The 5,887-nt window shown below is 40.0% G+C and overlaps 2 pseudogenes; both read left to right on the plus strand.

Moving 5' to 3' along the window:
* The first annotated feature begins 1,457 nt into the window (after positions 1 to 1,457).
* LOC130018705 (uncharacterized) lies at positions 1,458 to 1,525 on the plus strand (annotated as a pseudogene).
* Positions 1,526 to 1,666: 141 nt separating this feature from the next.
* LOC130018706 (uncharacterized) lies at positions 1,667 to 1,710 on the plus strand (annotated as a pseudogene).
* The last annotated feature ends 4,177 nt before the right edge of the window (positions 1,711 to 5,887 follow it).

A 5,887-nucleotide genomic window follows, 5' to 3' on the forward strand; every position in this document is an offset into this window, starting at 1 on the left:
ATGCTTCTCCCATCCTGGGAGGATCCTCCCTTTATTTGGTGCTCCCTTCTCTATCTGAGCTCCCTTTTCCCCTAGCATGTGTGGCTGACCTCCAAGCCATGGAGTAAAATTCCTGGTACTAATCTCCGTCATTCTTGGGTGTCAGTCTCCTATTTTGTTACTTTATGTTCCCCAGATGAACGCAATCTGTCTATATCTATCCCTTTCTTTCTGAGTCATTTCCCTTAACATGATACTTTCCAAGTTGTACCACTTGTATGTAAATTTCATGACTTCATTTCTAACAGCTACATAGTACTCCATTGTGTAAATGTACCAAAGTTTCTTTAACCAGTCATCTGTTCTTGGGCATTCAGATTTTTTCCAGATTCTGGCTATTATAAAGAGTGCTGCAATGAACAAACAATTGCAGATATCACTTCTACTATACTTTTTTGCCTCTCTGGGATATATTCCCAGGAATGGTATTGCTGGATGACTGCAGTTTTTAATATGACTACCCACACACTTAGTCAGTTCAAATTTTTACCTGATATAGTGGAGAAAGTACTAAATTTAGAACTAGGAAATCTTGCTTCTATTCTAGTCTTTTTTTAATATTACCAAGTTAGGAAATCATATTGTGTACCATAGACAATTAGTCAAATAACCTTTCTGAACTGTTTTCTTATAATTGGGTAAAACAAGAGGATACAAGTGTCTTTGAATTCAGAATTATTCATTTTCTTTATCTTTCAACAAATCTGCCTTTAATACAATAAATAGCTTTTGAGTTATCTCATAATAAACACTTGCTCTATAGAATTCAATCTGAACACCCTCATTGCATATCAAACAGCAGAATTTAATGACCCAGATGCACTTGTCTATGATATTCGTTTGATATATGGTGCTTTTATACTTTAATCATCTTGGATAATACTATACCATATCATTGAAGGAGAAGGGCTGCACCACACCCAGTGGTGTTCAGGACTTACTCTTGACTCTGAGTTCCGTTATCACTCTTGGCAGGCTCAGAAGACCAGGACCATCTGGGTGTCAGGGATGAAACCCAGGTTGGCCACATGCAAGGCAGTTTCCTCCCATTGTACTATAGTTCCAAGCCCTATACTGTATCTTCTTAAATGCAGTATTAGCTTCTTATAGTGCTAATAAGGCCTCTGCATATCCTTAATGAATCAAATTCCCAAACTTTGGAGAATATAACCTGAGAAATTTCTTTAAAATGATTATTGTCCAGATGAGGCACTTGCATTCTACATAGCCAACTAGTGTTTGATTCCTGATACCCCATAGTCTCTCTGCCCCAGCTTCATCAGTAGTGATTCCTAAGAACAAAGCCAGAAGTAAGTCCTGAGTACAGCTAGGTGTGGCCAAAAACTAAATTCTCTCTCTCTCTCTCTCTCTCTCTCTCTCTCTCTCTCTCTCTCTCTCTCAAATGCCTTACTTTTTTTCAGTGTTACAGTTCTTTTAGAATTTGTCTAGCAGTGGGGCTGGAGTAATAGAACAGCGGGTAGGCCGTTTGCCTTGCACGTGGCTGACCCAGGTTCAATTCCCAGCATCCCATATGGTCCCCTGAGCACAGTCAGGGGTAATTCCTGAGTGCAGACCCAGAAGTAATCCCTGTGCATCGCCGAATGTGACCCCCAAATAAAGCAAAAAAAAAATTTGTCTAGCAGGTTTTTTGGTCTCTATCAGAAAGCCCTCCAAAAATATGGGGAGTAATGCTTTATTTTTGTATAGCACTCTTATATTGCTTGCATTTATTATGGACTTAAAAATCTTTTAAAAATATGTTTTAGGGGCCTCAAAGGACTGGAGCATATCCTTGCAATCCTTGCATGTGGGAGGCTTGGATTTTCCGCTGGCACCACGTGGTTATTCAATTACCAAGACCTTGGGAGTTGCCCCTTTGAACCACCAGAAATGGCCCCAAATCAACAGCAGTAACAACAAAATCTCTTCTGTTGTAATTTAGAAGGACATGCGTACATTGACAAAGATCTAAAAAAAAATTTTAAATGACTCAGGAAAGATGGATAACTAAAATTTTCTGCCTATACTATCAAAAATAATGTCCAGGAAGAAAGAAAGGGGGGAAATGCACAAGAAATCAAAACTACTAAACAACATGCCGCTTGGTGGATCAAAATCAAATCAGAAAGACATCAGCAGGAAGCTTTAACAATAGTGAAGAAAAGGCTAAATGTCAGGATGTTCCGATACTTCCTTCACAGGGGAAGTTAAAAACAGAAACAGAAAATAAAGCCTTCAAATTTTGGACTTCTATCCTGTAAAACTGCAAAATGATAAATCTGTACTGTCTTAAGCTGCAAATTAGTGGCAGCAGTAGAAAACTAATATACCCGTGATGCTGGATTAAAATGTAGCTGGGGCTGTAGCTGTGGGATTGTTCAAAAGAGGGGAGCTCATGTCCTGCATGGTCAAGGTCGCAAGGTTTATCTCTCCCCTGAGTACTTCTGGGTGTATCTCTGAGAGTCCCCTACCACTACCACATGCGGTCCTTGTAGCCCCTTGAACCACTGGAGCCAAATAAAAACATACACACATGGGATACATACACATATGCATATACAACAAAATAAACTGGATGAAACAGGAGATAAACCGATAAGTAAATAAGATGGATCGCAGGAAGAAGACACATGAGAGCATCGCTATTATGGGGACTGGTGGAGCACTGTGAGATCTTGGTCTTTAATTGTGGGTGAAATGGGGAGCCAGTGGGGACTTGGGGCATACAAATATAACCAAACTTAATAAAAGGATTGCTTTGAACTATCTTGCAGAGAATTCAGTTAGATGAATCAGTCATTTACACAAGGGGGAAAGTAGAGTCCTTCTAAGGAAGATGAAAATGATCAGATCCCAGTTACATCATTACACTAAAGGATATAAAGATGCCAATTGAGAGGGTCAAAAAGAGTCAAGAGTCAAAAGTCAAAGTAGAGTCCAGAAAACTTGCTCATAGATGATCTGTGGGATACTGAGGGTGGGGGGCGGGGGTGGATGGAGGTGAGGAAGCAGTAACCGTTCAGTCCAAAACCATCAGAAGGTAGACGTTTTTTACTGAGAGACAGTGGAACAGGTGGGTGGGGGTTGAAAGATAGGGCGGACAAGGGTTCATCTTGGGACATGTCACATATGAAATCCCTATCAGACACCCAGATGGAAATGTTTATTAAGCTGGTAAAGACTTTAGTCTGGAGTTCAGAGGATTGTCTGGGGATGAAACTATTAATTATGGAATCCTCTGACATCAACTGTGTTTAAAACTATGAGATGAGGAGTTTAAACACGGAAAAGAGGGGAGAGAGAAGAGTGATCATTTCTAGCTTACTCGTTTTTGAAAGTCTCAAATCATTTGAATTTGTACATGTGAGTGGAAATAATCCCACAAACCAAAATACTTAAGAAATAGTTATGGAGCTGGAGAGATAGTATTAGGGGAGAAGGTGTTTGCCTTTTATGTGGCCGACCCTTGTTTGATCCTCAGCGCTAAATATGGCCTCCTGAGCACTTTCAGAAATGAGTGACCCCCTGAGCCCAGAGCTACTACTAAGCCTTGAACACAGTGACCTACTTTCTCCCAAATTTAGCTATTTATTGAATGAATTATCTGCCTTAAAAACAACAAAATCAAATAGCCATACTATCAAAGGAAATGGAAAATAAAGAGCAATCACTTAATTTTAAGTTGCCTTGATTAAATATCCATCACATTGTTGGGGGGAAATATGAAAGTAGAATAAGCTAAGTATTCCTATCAAAACCAAGTAAGTCTATTCCTTCAATACTTGTTGTTTTGAAACATTTTAATATCCCTTATTTGTGTATTTTTTATATAATACTTATGCTGTACACCTGGTCACGGATTCAGTCACGGTCCTCCCGTTGTTCATCAATTTGCTCGAGCGAGCCCAGTAACGTCTCCATCGTGAGACTTGTTGTTACTGTGTTTGGCATATCGAATACATCACGGGTAGCTTGCCAGGCTCTGCCATAGTGTGGGCAAGATACTCTCGGTAGCTTGCCAGTCTCTCCGAGAGGGGCAGAGGGATCAAACTCGGGTTGGCCATGTTGGCTGTGTGCAAGGCAAACACCCTACCGCTGTGCTATTGCTCCAGAGGGGCATTTTTCTTTCAATTCACTTAGGTTTCTCTGCACTATGAGAATTCAGCATTTGTAAGTCTACAAATAACAAAGACAAAACAAAACAGAAAACTACCAAACAAAAACTTTGCTCTGGTCTGCTTCCTTTCATACATACTGTCCCTGTTGTATTTCAGTTGTTAATGATGTGCATTATAACTAGTTTATTACTCACTCACTTTCCTTCTGGGAAAAAAAAGTATTTGTGAACACTTGATTCTAGAATAAAATGTAGAAAAAGATATATCTCTCCCTACCAGAAGTCTTTCCTCTTAGTCATGAATATTATCTCTCTCTCAGTTAGTCTCTCAAAGATAAATATATTTAAATATATTTCTATTTTCTGTCATCTTACATTAGATATAAATAACAATTTTATATATTTATAGAATTTCAATGCCATTATATCACTGTATCACTGTCATCTCATTAATCGTCCAATTACTCAAGCGGGCGCCAATAACGTCTCTATTCCTCCCAGCCCTGAGATTTTAGCAGCCTCTTCTTACTCATCTTTTCCCAAGGATTGGAGGCTCTTTCAGGGTCAGGGGAATGAGACCTATTGTCATTACTGTATTTGGCATTTCGAATACACCAAGGAGAGCTTGCCATGCTCTGCCTGTGTGGGCAGAATACTCTCGGTAGCTTTCCGGGCTCTCCAAGAGGCATAAATGGGTAGGAAGTGTCTTATCATGTGTCCTCGAGGTCCGGAAAGTGGCCTGGAGCATGGTGGTGGTTGGGCAGTGGAGGTCAGCTGCCAGGGCTGGGTCCCTTGGGGTGAGGAGGGCTCTCACCCACCCCACAGCCTGAAACGGAGTCTGTGCCATTATATACAAATGTATATATGTATATAAATGTAGAGAGAAAATGCTTGTATGACAGAGTCAGAACCTTTCTAGAAGGCAAAGAAAAATATGACCTATTCAAAGTATGTCCCGAAAGAAACACTCTTGTGAACACAAGTATAAAATACTTTCATCAACCACATAACAAAGATTATTAATGCACTAACTTTAGTTCCCTGTTTCAAGCTTCTCCTGGGGCCAGTGTGGGGTGGGAAATGTGCTTTATGGTAACATCTCATTGGCTCATCTGCTGACAAAGCAGATTTTTAAAGCTAAGTCATAATCACCCCAATTAAGTCCTCAAATGTCAGGACTTGCTGTGTGAACTTGATTGATTCTTGCTGTCTCTGTGGTGCAACTGATGTTACACATCAAAGCTATGACTATGCCTTGGAAGCAATTTCCTTATGTTAATGATGACTCCCCTTCCACCTCCCAGTACTGTGAAAGAAAAATGTCCATGATACTGCCCTCATTCAATCTGTGAAACGTCTCCTCTGGGAGCCAACTCACATTCAAGCTTTTTTGTAAACCCAGGATACTGTTGACTATTACCTTTTTGTGACAATTAGCCTAGAATACAACTTACGCCATGTAAGGCAGGTTGTTTACAAATCTGTCTTCCCTTAGATTGTAAGTTCTTTGTTCATCTTTTGATCCTCTCCAAGGAACATACTGTTCCTCTATTGCCCTATCACAAATACTTGTTATTCAGAAGCGATCACCTGAAAACCAACATCCAATCCTTTCTACCCCATCCCCCCCAGGGCCAGTCATCTAACTGAAGAAAGCAAATAAAAGAAATTTTAATGGGGACTTTTTCTTAATGTAGCTATGCTTTGTGAATACTTGATTCTAGAATAAAA

Source organism: Sorex fumeus, unplaced genomic scaffold (assembly GCF_029834395.1).
Source record: "Sorex fumeus unplaced genomic scaffold, SorFum_2.1 ptg000265l, whole genome shotgun sequence".
Classification (NCBI taxonomy): Eukaryota; Metazoa; Chordata; class Mammalia; order Eulipotyphla; family Soricidae; genus Sorex; species Sorex fumeus.